The 14,706-nt window shown below is 41.4% G+C and overlaps 1 protein-coding gene across 5 annotated transcripts in view; it reads left to right on the plus strand.

The window, feature by feature from the left end:
* Positions 1-14,706, plus strand: part of DTNA (dystrobrevin alpha) — a 223,983-nt gene that overhangs the window by 55,141 nt on the left and 154,136 nt on the right. The gene's annotated exons all lie outside the window — the stretch shown is intronic.

A 14,706-nucleotide genomic window follows, 5' to 3' on the forward strand; every position in this document is an offset into this window, starting at 1 on the left:
AGCTGACACCCAGGAGGGCAGGTGGAAGCACAGCAACATGCCAGCCTTTTCCTGCCATCCCAGAGCCTCCTGAGAACCAGCCTCACATGTCCCTCTCTGGTGCCAGCAGCACAGCAGGCACATTTTGCACATTTCCTGCTCCTTCCACTATCCACACCGAGGAGCCTGTTGAATGCACCACTTTTCTGGTTTTGTTGGTATTCCAGGATTTCCCTCAGTGCAGTGTAAGGGCAGGGTGTAGGGGTGGTCCTGCCTGGTTCTGTCCCAGGCTGTAGAGTGGCACCTTGGCCCACACACAGGCCTGGCAGGGCTCCTGGCATCCATAGCTCAGACCTGGCTGGGCAGCCTCACCTGCAAATCTCTCCCAGTGACAGAACAGCATTTCCTAGTGCAGGAACTGTTCCTTCCAGCAGGGCCTTGCAGTTCATCCAGGGATTAAAAGGCACATCAAATTTTACTACAGTTTTCATCCCCCTGAAGCCCTTCATATACACAAACAATTACACAGACTTCATCATGATTATGGCCTGTTAAACTGCTGTATAAATATTGGTACTACATTTTTTAAATTATTTTTTGCCCTTTGTGTTAATTCAGTTCATAACCTTCACACTTCAGGTTTTAAAATGCCACTGCATCCATAGAAGACTAGATTGCTGTTGAGGGGAATGAAAATAACTACCATAGCAAGGGGAAAAAAAAGTTTTATTTCTTCAATCTGATACAGTTCATGTAATCATGGAAGGTAGGTGATGTCTTTAATACCTGTCACTCCTCGGTGCTGATGCTTTCAAAATATTTGGACACAAGTCATGGAGCTTTCTGTTCACCTGGGAATGAAGAAAGACATTCTGTCTGAATGTCCTTAGTTGCTGCTTTTTTCACATTATGTTTGGGGTTAGTATTTCTGCAAAGAGGCTATAAAGAAATCCCAGAGCAATTTAGGCCTCTAAGATTTCTCCATTTGTAGTTTATTTTGACAAAATAATAGCCATATTGCTCTGTATTAATGGATTATTGTGATATTTGGATATTGCATTCAAAACACTGCATTTCAGTACAATTGCTCAAACCCAAACTTTATAGAGGTAGAATATGTTACTTGCTGCATTCCTTTTATTCTGAACAAATCTACAACATCTAACTCTATCATTTTCTGGGAAAAAGGCCCCTTACTTTTGACACATTTTGTTCTGTGTTCTTTTACTCCACTGTTTAAGTCAGAATTAGGCTGTCCTCTTTGTATTTTAATTTTATTTGATATTTGGGAAGCAGTAAGCTAACCTATATGTTCTGTGTTCAGTCTGAAAGAGTGACTAATTCCACAAAGACCGCTGCTCACTGGCTGATCACTGCACTTGCAATTTACTTTTACTGTCAAAAATGCTGAAGCCCTGCAGCTGAGCATTTTGCTTCCAAATGCAGATGGCTAAGCTAACAACCCTTTTTTTTCCTAGTTTTTGGGACTGATAAGTGAGATTCAGGAGTCCCCACCAGGGTTGTATTGGAAGTAGTAGGAGTTCTGGAGAAGATGTGAGGAATTTTGGTTGAATTTGGGGATGATCTGCTGTTAAGAGTTGTTCAGTGCTCTACTTAGTTCATGCTTACAGAAAAGAATTCCTTTTATTTCTGACAGCAAAGAAAAATTTCATTCCCAGCCACTGCCTCAATGTCTTCCCTCACCAAAACAAAACAACAGGTGACTAGATCTTGAAGTGTCATATCTGACTTATTTGGCAGTTGTATTCTGCTTCTTGATAGTGCTGAGATATGAACTTGTTATCCCAGCTGCGCTGGTCACTTCTCTGCTCACTAAAACAAAGACTGCCTGGTTTAGTCATTAATTAATATTTGCTGAGGCTGCTCTTACATGTGCATTTACTCTGTTCAGAGGATCCCAAACTCTGCATGTAAAGATCTATATTGGCATCTTGCAGTGAGAGTTTCCCTGCCCATGGGAACCCAGGCTTATGTATGTGTGTTTTTGAAGCAAAGGGTTGTGCTGGTATGTGCAGGCTTATCTGCTCAGCCTTTTCATCTGAATGGAGCCTTCCACAATGAATTGACAGCATGAAAAATTCAGTCCATCCTGTTCAGAATTACATGTGTTTGTTCAGTCCTTTGTTAAGCTGGTGCTGTTATTCATGCACGACTTTTGCTTCCATGTAAGTTTTATTATACTTTGATCTCCCGTAGCACCCAACAAACTTTTTAAAACCACTTACCCAGAAACCATTGTTTCACTGCAATTATAAAAGAACATGCAGTGAATCACAAATGAGAATATTACCCAACAAGATATTCCTAGAAACAGAAGAGCACTTACATGCAATACAATACATTAATCATTTATAAGGAGTCAGTTATTAAAATAATTTTTTTAATACTCTGGATGTGAGGATGTGGAAAGCCTGTTCATTGAGGATTTTTGTAGGCTTTTGAAACTTCCTTAAATTTCCATCCTCACATTCTTGTTACAGATTTGAAAAGCAAAAGCTCAAATGTAGTAGTTTGGATGCCTGCAGGTTAAGGTAGGTGTAGACTATGAGTATATATGTCTGCATGTATATATACACAAATGTAGATGTACGTGTACAGATAAATTCAACAAACTTTTGTCTTTAAGCGAAATCCACAGTGTGCTTGGTGCTTCTTAATTTCTACAGAACTGCTCATGATCAAAGACTTTGGTGAGACACTTTGACAGTCAGGATCTGTGCTCATTGTAAACAGATCTCTCGAATGAACGGAAGTCTGATAAATCTATCTGAGCTATCACTTCTTCACTGGGGTTGGCTTTAGACATACATTCTTATAAAGGACAAGAGGATAGGGAAGAGAAAGGGAAAGGGAAAGGAAGAAAGCCTCAAGAAATCTTGTTTCAAATTGCCTGTGTGAAGGTGTAGTGTCCCCACTCCCCATTCAGACACAGGACATGTGTCAGCAGACAGCAACATGAGCTGCCCTCTGTCCCTTCCCCAGGCTGGTGGGATGTGCTCCAATGCCACTCACGAGCTGCAGAGTTCACTTAGCACCACACTGTGCCCAGTGATGATGCATAGCATTTTAGCAACTGCTGAAGCTGAAACCAACTCAGAGCTGCCTTGTACCTGCACGGCTCAGGGAGGAAGCAGAGAAATTGGGGTTTGTCAGTCACGGCCCATGGAGACATTCCTGGGATGGTGCACATTTGTGGTGAAACCAGTAGAGTGGGAGACCTTTCTAGCACAGTGAGACTCCCGCTTTTGGAGCAGAAATATCATCATTAAGAATTCTGTCACCACTGGGCAGAGATGCAGAGATGCACTCTTCCCTGGGTATCTCTGCCTCTGCTCCCCCTCTCTGGAGGGGAAACAGAGCAAGGGAAAGGACCAGCTGCAGACTGTAATTGTTTTGAAGCAGCTTTCCACTCCATTAGTAGAATGAATGTACAGTCTGGGTCATTTGATTTCCCATGTTGATGTAGGCAACAAATCAGGGAATTATTGTGTTGGGGAATTATTCACCACATCTGATAACTCATCTTTTAAATAAAGAGCAAGACTTTCCAAATATTGCAGGAAGTAACAAAAGCAGCAGGTGATAACAGATTAAACACTTCTAAACTGTCTTCTTTTTTAAGTGCTAAAGTTTCGGCAAAAGAAACTGCCATTTTTCTAGAAAGAAAACTCTGTGCAACAAGTAAGTTGGTTCCAACCTAAATCTATTCTACTTGTCATGCTGGAAAATGCAGCAGTTGTGATTCCTGTAGCAGAATTTAAAATGGCAAGCATATTTAAATGAGTTTGTCTAGTGAAACTTGGCTAAAACTATCACATCAGTGGGATGATACCATCAGAACTTTACAATTTAAACCAAATTTCTTTTGGCTGTGATGCCATCCTCAGCCCCATTGTGGTGAATAACCTGTGTGGCTCATGCTCTGTGCTTTCAGATCATTCTGCAGTGATTCTTCTGCTTCTCCCATTTTCATGACCCTTCTGTAGGCCAAAGTGCCGTAGGTATGTGCTATTCACAGACCCTGTGCTGGAGGAGTGGTGAGAGAAAGGCATTCCCTCTTGTTGTCACCTGGCCAGCTGCATTCTTGAATAAACTGGATGGTGTGGTTGTGGGACAGGGAAGGGAGATGGTCTTTGACAAAAGATCAAAATGAAGTTATTCCAAGATGGCTTTGTGGTTTAGCTTTCCTCATGGGATCAAATCCCAAAAGAGATCAGACTGTCAGAACTGTTCCTGTTCCTTAGGAAAGGAACCCCTCTCCCTTCTTCTGACAGCTACTGCCCTCTGCCCTAATGGCTTTTTGGAAAGCACACCTGTTCATTCATCAATGCATTCCTTTTTCACTCTTAAATATCTCTGTTTATGCTCTGGAAGTATTGGTGGTACACAATACAGGACACAGTGCATTACATTCCTAAACTTTCCATGGCTTTAAATGCAATATTACTCTTTGTGTCTTTTTTCAGAGATGTTGAGCATTTCTAACTCTGAAGGCCACGGAAAGTCTACATGGCAGTCACACATCACTCTCTTTACCAAGTATCTCCTGTTCTATTTTCAATGCCAGACCTTAGTACTCACAGTTCAACTGTTTATTGAAGGTGAATTCCTTATCTTCTGTCTCCTATTTATCAACTCTTGTAATTTATCCTTGTTTTATGCTGTCATATGCATGATCCAGAACCACAGTTCTTTCGGCCCTATAAAAAATTGATGGGTAGAATGGTTCAAAAAATAATCTGCCCTGGAAATCTTATTAAAAGTAAAATTCAACTCGTTATTACAAAATTGACAGTCCGATTCATTCACCTGTCCAGGGCAGAATGGAAGGTCAACTAAAATTTGAACCCTTGGTAAGGAAGTGTCACTTCATATTAGTGTAACAGGCACTCCAAAGATAGGCTCACACATTACTGAAGGTAAGAGGTGCAAAAACCCTCTTACAGACATAAAAGCAACATCCTGTACAAGTATAGTTATTGAGTAGAACATTGGTATTATAATCTCTCAAATGACAGCTTTATCTGACTGTAATTCATCATGAAGTAGAGTTTCTGGTGTGTCAGGAGTTCTCTTGACCTGATGCAAGAACTTTATAGCTTAACTTTATGCCCTCAGGAAATTAAGTAGGTTATCTCAAATAGTCTTTCCCAGCCTGAAGATACTCAAATTCCTGTAATACCCACTGCTTATTACCATGGAAACTTAAAAATTCTAAAGCTTTGTCTTTTTGTCATAGCTGACACAATTGCACTGAAGTGTCTTAACATATTACAAGGTACTTGTTTGCTGGTTTTTATTTTGGAGTTAGCAGAAAAAAAGTCACGCTCTTAAATCTTCTCCATTTTTCACTTAGTTGGAATTGTTCTGAGAAATGTAAACAGTACATTCAGAAATAAGCTCCTAGGTGGGATCTTTTGTGTCCTACGTGTGTCAGAGCAGAAACATTTTGTGTCTGTTCGGTGAATTTGGAAAGGAGACTTCAATGCCAAGTGCTCTTTGTAGTCACACGGATAGATCTGAGGTACAGTCCTGACCACACTGTCATCACATGGCTCTGAAACACTCATTTACTGCCTCAGAAGAAGGAACTATTTTGTTCTCTTTCTCCAGAAGTTGGTTTGTGTGAAACCTGCTTGAGTTTTCCTTACAGCATGCTGATAGGATTGCCTGTTGCCTGGCCAGGGATCCTCTTTCTTGCAGCTAATCTGAACATGCATCTCAGGTTTCTTTTCAATCTGCTGAAATACGCCTGTGATAATTTTATCTCGACAGCCTGTACGGCTCCACTCTTATTCGAGCGTCAGTCTGCCTGGCTGTGGCTTTCAGGCACATGACCTTGGGAGAGGTACAGACTACTCATGTTGTGGAAGCCTTCTCTGTCAGGGAGATGTGCATGTGCATGTGTGTGGGATGGCTTTGTAATGCCATGGCAGACACAAAAACTGTCCTTGGGTGTGTCTCTCACCAGCCAGACTGGCCACAGAACCGTTTTACTGGGCTTGTGCAGGTTCACCTGGCAGCTCTGCCTGCTCTCTGCTTCCCTCCTGGTTTTGTTTTACTGCTTGTTTTCAGCTCAGTGGAGGGTAGTTGATAGTGTAGTCCGTGATAACTAAAATATATAAGTTCCTGACTATGTTATAGATTGGTAGCACCACCAATTAGGAAAGTTGCCCAGCAGTTCCCATTATAGTACCTTAAAGTTTTTCAGAGTATTTGTAAAACTTTTAATGTCTGAACTGAAATTTTTCTAGCCAGCTGTTTTTCTCAGCCTGAGTATTTTTGGAATATTTCAGCAAAAGTGATTCAGTAAGACTGAGAACAAGATTGGCATGAAAATAAGTTGGGTTTCTTCACATTTAAAGAAAACCTTGGGTTATTTTCTTTGGTGTACTTTAGTGTTCTTGTACACTGGAACAAGGATGTAAGCTTCAGTAGAGCACATGACCTCTGCATGAGTAGTACTTCTCTTATTTGTCCCTGTGGAAATCTGCCCATTTGGCCTATACAGTAGCCCTCAGGGGAAAATGAATCCAGAGCAGCTTATCCATGTTAAGAACCAGCTGCAGAGGAAGATCCTTGATAGAACCAGTCTCTCTACAGGTGCTGGGGAGTCTCCCAAGTGTGCTCATGGCACCCAAGTTGTTCCTTGGTCCTTGAGTAGTTGTCAGGGTTTCTGCTGTATTTGTCTTCATGTGGATTTGGGTGCACAGGTGTGTACTGAAAAGTCGAATGCTGTACCCCTAAGTCTTGGACACACTGAGGGCAAAGCTGCAGCTTCACAGGCAGCCTGAACTTTGACATCTCCAGTCTCTTAAACACTGAAGCTGCTAAAGCAAAAAAAACCACATAGCATTCTTGTTCCTAAATTCCTCAGGAATAATTCTGCTATATAGTGTGGTTTGTGGAGTAAAGGCTGACAGAACCTCCAGTTTCTTTGTAGTAATTACACTGCTTAGCATTCAAAACAACCTTGATAGAGGATCCTGAAGCATACTGGGCTTTCCCATCTTTCTCACGTGAACTATGTATGACATCTACTCTTCTGGCAGCATTCTGGTAGGACAGGCGGGGAGCAGGAGAGGAACTCTACTTGTTCTTGGACAGCACTGTCGCAGGGGAAAGAAAGTGGCTTACATCTAAGTTCATTTCCATTTTAGTTTATGAAGCACTGCTTTTCAAAACTCCTGGGTTTTACCATACTTCAAGCCCTTAGCAGAACAGATGTCAGAAGAAGACAAACAGAAGGAAGATAAATATGTGGACATTTCAAAACTTTTTTTATGGCACATTGGCCAGTACTGAGTAGAAAATAATCCTGCTGTCATTAGTGTGTTTGGTGTTAGGATTACACCTCTGTTCAGCTCTGCATTTTTTGTTGTTGCTGCTCTCTTTTAGCAAGCTCCCTTTTCTTCAGAAAGAGCCTTTTGATTCAATATGTGTTTTGTTCAGTGTGGTCAGATGAATGTTATTTCCTACTTAGTAAATGCCCCATGCTTACTGTATTTTATTCACATGAGTAGATTTGCTTGACATCAATGTGAATGTTGCATGGTCGGGTTAGCAAAGAGTTAATATTTTTGACCAAGCTGTATAATACTTTGGGATACATTTCTCTATTGATCCTCCAATCCTCTTAGGTCTGCCTAAATAAGTTCTTTATGATGGAAAATAACTTTGCAATTTATAATACTGTGAGATCACTTTCCCCTCAAAAGATCATCTGTATATAGTCCTTCTTACTTTCAGACTCGCTGTTCCCGCTCCAGTTTCCTCTCTGAAAACAATGGTGTAAGGATAAATAATAAGTGAAGTTTGCAGGAAGTTATGTTTTTTACAAACTCAACTTGTACCTGATGAAAACACAAACAAAATTCTGGCAAGTGGGAGTCATAGATGCATAAATCAACAGGTCCTCTCCCCAGTTTTCTGTAATAACAAGGCTTTGGGATTTTTTTTCTGATCTCTTTCATAAGATTTTCTGTGTTTGCTTGTCATGCATTTTGCTTCACTGGACCCCATGTTTTTGACTGCTCGATGAGAAATGTCCTGCCCAAGGCATAAAGAGCATGGAGAGGGTATGAGTATATCTCAGTATGACTCCACTCTAGAAATATTTTCCAAAGTTATAAAATTCACCAACTGAACAACTAAAAATACCATAGTTGAGTGGTTCATTAAAGAGCCTTTTATTAATGTGAGGCAGATTCTCCCACTACAGAGGAATACATGTTTGGAAGCAAGTAAAAAGAAGACATCCTGCATCCCAGCAATTTATTCCAGACAAAGGTTGCCTTCCTGACGTCTTCAGGGAAAGCATCAGTTTTACATTCTCTGATTAGTGTTGTGACCCCCAGGCCTTGTATAGCAATGTATTAAGGGGTTCAGGAAGCTGTGCTGAACTCAGTCATTATTTCAATTTAAATCCTACCTGAATAAATGGATTACCAGCTGCTTAGACAAAAATATTTCAGTTAAGACAGGAGAGTAACTAGTAAATTCTATGGACAAACATATTTCCCACATAATAATGCAGGAAAATTGTTAACTTGACATTACAAAAAGGAAGGGTGCTGAACAGCATGAGCTGATGTGCAGATACGAGCAACTGTGAGTTTATATTGCTGTTGCAAGTGGTTTCGTGTGTACAGAAATAACTGCTGTGCAGGCCAGGCTGGGTGCCAGAGTCGTCATCTCTGCTTGTGTGGTGCTGAGGTTGCCAGCACTTACCCTAAAACTGATGTAGCTGTTGGCATAACAGAGACTCGCAGCGTTCTCTTTGATGTCCGAAGTACAACGCAGTGTATAGGCGACTCCTTTACAAAGGGAGCAGCAGAGATACAAATCCTCATGTCTGTGGTGAGAAGCAGCAGCTGAGTGTTTGCTGGAGGCCAGAGAGGGCAGTGGGAGAGCAGAGCATGAGCAGGATTTTTCTGTTGGTGTCCTGTCACTTCCCAGGTGCTCTGACCAGAGCCTGACCACAGCATTTTGTTGGAGTGAGTCCAGAGGGGGGCCACAGAGTTGGTGAGGGGAACTGCAGCACCTCCTCTATGAAGACAGGCTGACAAATGTGGAACTGTTCAGCCCAGGGAAGAGAAGGTTGCATGGAGACCTCACAGCAGCCTTCCAGTACCTGAAGGGGACATACAGGGAGGCTGGAGAGGAACTCTGCATCAGGAGCTGTAGTGACAGGGCAAGGACTAGTAGGTACAAATTGAAAGAGAGGAAATTTAGGTTAGATACATGGAAGAAATACAGAGATGGTGAAGCCCTGGAACAGGTTGTCCAGAGGGGCTGTGAATCCCATCTCTGGAAGTATTCAAAGCCAGGTTGGATGGGACTCTGAGCAGCCTGGTGTAGTGGAAGGTGTCCCTGCCTTTGGCAGAGGAGTTGGAACTTGATGGTCTTTAATGTCCCTTCCACCCCAAACCATTCTATGATTCTATGATTTTGTTAGCAAAAAGAATTCAGGTTTCCATCTACAAATGGGTCCAGAGAAAAAGGCTTAAAAGAAAGGAAAAAAAACTGTCTTAAGTCCAAAAAGATTTAAAATATTGGCTGTGCAACTGTAAATAAAACTCTGTGACAGTTACTCTCCAATCATATTAATCAAATGGCCTTTAAACAACAAAACCATTCAGATTATCAGCTGGGAAGTGGAGTTGGGCTGTCAGCTGAATAGACTCACTCTACTGACAGTAAACATAACTTTGGAGATGAAACTTTGCCTCTGGCTGCATGATAAAGGAGCTAAAACTCTCACTCTCTGAGACAGTATAAAGTATAGATAAAGTATGTAGTTCTCAGGATATGTGATACCATGAGATGTGCTCCTCATCCCAGGAATTTGCACCTTACACGACAGTACAGAAAAAAAGCACTGATATAGGCACTGTGTGAAGAAATGAGATACATCTCATTCATAAAAAGTGCCATGGTGTATGCCATCAGTTAATAGGCAGCACAGTATGTACCAAAACTACTTTGAAAACTACTGTGTTGTTTGAAGCTTTTCTTTCTAGCTAAAAGGTACTTTCAGTCCTTCTACACTCAGGAGCAGAAGCTAGTATTTTTTAGAGCATCTTTGTTTTCATACTCTCCTAGGATGTGTCCTACCTTATTATCACACCTTTTCATTTGATAACCTTTGTTTGGAATTAACAGCAGTGGAATGTAAAATACTGATTCTTAGAGAAGCTATTAAAACTGAAGTTTACTTTTTATGAGGCAAAGCAGCCTACGTGAGTTCTGTTATTCATTGCTTTGGCTTGCCAAACAGTTTTGTTTGTATATATCCCAGAGCATGGCCATTTCTTGGATGGGGGTGATTTCTGTCTTTGTTTCTTGCTCCAAGTGTATGGTCAGTGCTAGAGGAGAAGGCCAGACTTAGCCTTAATTGGGTCAGATTCTGGCTTCTGAGAGCACCTGAGTGTTCAGCTCATTTTAAAAAATAGCACAGAAACAGTGAGTATAAAGGATATAACCTCTGTAAAAGTAGCTTTAGGTATGAGCAACCTGTCAGGATTCTCATTTATGGCTATGGACATGTATTAAAGACTGCAAGGAAAGCTGCAATTCTTTCAGATAAATCAGCTGGTCTGATTACCATTATTATTAACATTTCAGAGGAAAAAGCTGATTTGGAAATGAGCTTTTTTTAAGCAACATGTCATTTTTACATCATTTTGGAAAGAGCTCTGGCATCCAGATTCCTATATCTAGCTGAAGAGGTAGAAACCTCAACATACTAAATAACTCACTGACTGACACTCTATTCTAGTAAACATACCAGAGGTTTGCCTCTGGCACCAGGACAAGCTGGGATGGCACAGCATGTGTTCATACCACTGAACTCAGTCTCTAGACTGGGTGGCTACAAGCAAACAGCTTGCTGGAAATGTCTCTGGACTCTGCAAACTCCCAAACTCTGCCCAGGAGCCCTCTGGAGGAAGGAGGCCCAAAATCATGCCAGGAATGCTGTGGTGTTGTAGCAGTGCAGGCAACAGCTCCAGCTCTCAGGAGCACGTCCTTGCCCAGTGTCACTTACTAATATAGACATATTCTTATCAGGGAGATGGGACCAAATAAAGAAGAAGCTGTGGTTTGGTTGCTGTCACTCTCCATTGTGTTGCAAGACGTGGTTATGAACCCTGTTGAACGCTGTAATAGGTTATTGAATAACTCTGGGCAGCCTGCCCCCCTAACAGCTCCGGCGTTAAGTTGGAACAAATCTGCCCTGGGAAAAGCCAGAGCTCAGCGTGACTGCTTTTCTTCTGCTGGGCAGGATCTTTCTGTCAATGGGGTTTTTCCAGACACATTATACATTTACTTTTAGAAGACATGAAAAAATTTGTGGAGAAATCTTGACTACAATTGGCTACAAAAAATTTGTCTCCTGGGCCCAGCACTCTACTCGGTGTGCTGCAGTAAATAACTGAAGCCCTAAATTCTGGCATTAATTTTTTTTTCCAAATTCCTCTATATCTGGCATTCTGTTTCTCTGTTTACAAAGTATTTTTATTGGTATTTTTATTTTATTTATTATTTACCTTTTATTGGTACCTCAATGTACATAATATGGTGATATTACTGCAGATTGGGTAGCAACACCTAGCTCTGTTGTCCCGGAGTTGCCAGATATTACTGATGCACGTGTGCAAACAGCTAAACAATCCAAATGGGAAAAATTTGGTTTTGGAAGGAATCTGAGTGTCCAGGGCTTGTCAGCATCAGTTCCAGTAGATCCAAATTGTGTCAGGATGTGCTTGTATGTAGATGTGAGAGAAATCACAGTCAGGTGGTGAACTGAAGGACCAGCACTGCACAGCTTTCATTCCTTTTTTTTTTTAATTCCCAGAGCAGTTTTCCTGAGTCATGGCTGTGAAGGAAACACTTGCTCATATGCATGATACTAAGCATACAATTCATTCCACACAGACTGTTAAAATTAAGTGCCCAAAGTTCGTATCCATTTCCAACTTTAACGTGAAGATCTGTTTGCTGGTTGCCCAAATTGTTGTTTTCAAATACCATAATAATGGACATTGTGGGAAAGCTTAAATGTAGTAGTAGAACTGCCCGTCCTGTTTCCACCTGTTTCACTGATGATCACAGGGATGGAGCACCTCTCATATGAAGACAGAAGGAGTTGGTATTGTTCAGCCTGGAGAAGACTCCAGGGGAGACCTTGGAGCAACCTTCTGGTACCTAAAGGTGACCTGCAAGTGCGCTGGAGAGAGTGAGACTTTTTACAGGGGCATGTAGGCATAGGACAAGGGGGAATGGCTTTAAATTGAAAGAGTGTAGGTTTAGATTAGATATTAGGAAGAAGTTCTTTTCTGTAAGGCTGGTGAGACACTGGAACAGGTTTCCCAGAGAAGTTGTGGATGCTCCATCCCTGGCAGTGTTCATGGCCAGGTTGGAAGGGGCTGTGATCAGCCTGGTCTGGTAGAAGCTGTCCCTGCCCATGGCCAGGGGATTTGAATTACATAATCTTTAGGGCCCTTTCCAACACAAACCATTCTATAGTTCTGTGTTGCCCACAGTATCCAAAAGCTTAAGGAAAGAAAAATTCACTGCTGGCCTGTCACTGGTGCGTAGGCCAGCTAAAACTGCTGAGCACTCTGCAGTTTAATCATAACAATAAACATTGTGACATTTTTAGGGAGGTAGATTTATTCCTTTTCTTAGAAATAAATTCTGTGCTGAGTAAGCAGGCTACTTCTGTAGTTTCCTTGGCATAAATCAAAAATTTGATACGACATATATATGAGATTCATGCTTTGGAGTAAAGTTTCTCCTTTAATTTGCAAATATTTTCATTTTCCTTGTGCACAAGAATCTTTCTGACCATCCTCCTTCAGTCTGGTGATGTGGGAGCTTTGGTTTCCAGTTCAGTGTTCATAGTTTCGCGTTTCTATAGTTAACATGCCCATAGTGTGATGAAATAAGTTTTGGATAATGGTAATTCTGCATTTAATTTGCCATCATTGGGCTTTTAAAGTCTCAGGCAGAGCAGAACCGTTGTATCCAGCTCAGGACTTGATCCACAGCCTAATATGGATGTAGAATGTCTCTGGCCTCAGCCTCTCTGAGCATGTTCAGAGCCTGCCAGGATCTCACTTTGGACTGTTTGCATGATGAATTCATCCTAAGCAGTAAACAAAATGTCGTTAATGCTCTAAATAGACTGCCCTGTTTCCTGGGTTCTCTGTGGTTCAGCTGTTATTTAACTTCAACAACACAATTTTTTTCAAATCAGAAAATTAGCATTTCAGCTTTTTGTTGCATCTGTGCAGGGACATATAGCTGAACTGTGGCACTGTGGAGCATCTGTTTTACTTAAAAACTATACTTTGCAGGGCATTTTAGTTCTTCTTTAACATTGCTATTGTTCCACCATTTACAAATTCCCTATTTTTAAAATTTACCCTGAGAATGATGTTGTATATGTAGTACTATCGTGCTAGAAGGAACTGAGAAGTTCCTGGGGAGGACATCAGTAGTCCTGGGCAAGCAGCTCTGAGTGGCCCTGTTGGAGCAGGGGCTGGGAGCAGATGACCTCCAGAGGTCCCAGCCACTCTGCAGGTCCCTGATGCAGTTCAGTTGCTGCCTCTACAAGAGAGCTCCTTTTCCTGTGAGAGCAGACACCTGAACATGGATGTTAACCACCTACTTAATTTTTCTGTTGTTTATAGTTGTCAGAAAGAAGATGAAAACTCAAAATCTCTCTCTGGTGGCATTGTCTCTGAAGGAAACCTTGTATCTGCATTCTCTCTGACCATAGTGTGTGACCATATGGGTCAGTTGGTAGTGGGGGATCTGGACACTGCACAACAGCCCATCTCAGTGGTTTTAAAAAGTATCTGTAGGAAAAGTTCTGTGGGGTCCTAGGATGTAAACCAGTGTGTTCCAATTTCAATAAAAATATAGTCCAAAAAGAAGAAAAAAGACATTCCCTCTGGGATGTTATTTCTGGCTCTTGTTTGTTTTTGTTAAATGGAGGGTCTAGAGGGAAGAGACTTGTTTCTCCACTTTATCCAATGCCCTTGAATGGGAGGGATTCTCTTGCTAAATTTTATCTCTGCCATCTACAGCTGGTAATCAGTTCACCAACCATCTCTCCCCACTTGTGCTTCAGTGTACTGAACCTGAGAGTCATCAAAGAATTACACAAGCTGCTTTTTTTTTTTTTTTTTGAAGGTCTGAATTATCTTCAGGGACTTGCTGGACCTTCCCAAATAGTAAGAAACTCTTTCATAGTTTCATGTGGCTGATCTCTGACCACTGTTAATCATGCGCTTTAAGTTTTGTAGTTGCTTTCCTTGTTAGGGAATTAGTGACCACCAAGCCCTGTTGGTGTCCTGAGCATTGCATTTGTAATGGCTTTGGAGTCATTACTCAATCCACTTAATTACTATTAAAGCCAAATGCAAGGAGAGGATACACCCAACCACCACCACTACTCAGAGAGTTCAGACTGGAAAAGTCTACGTATATTGTTATGATTAAGATGGAAATAGTGTTGTTTCTGCTGCTATCCCCCCCACATTGATCCAAGTAACTGTTTAGAAGATGGGTCATGTTGGGGAGGGGGCTTGTATGAAACTCCATCTTCTTTAGAAAAGAGTTAATCAGCTCTTGAAGACTAAATTACTTGGTACTGCATTTGGTTTTCAGGTTTTTTTGAAACATAATGCATCTTAG

Source organism: Molothrus ater, chromosome 1 (assembly GCF_012460135.2).
Source record: "Molothrus ater isolate BHLD 08-10-18 breed brown headed cowbird chromosome 1, BPBGC_Mater_1.1, whole genome shotgun sequence".
NCBI classification, from domain to species: Eukaryota; Metazoa; Chordata; class Aves; order Passeriformes; family Icteridae; genus Molothrus; species Molothrus ater.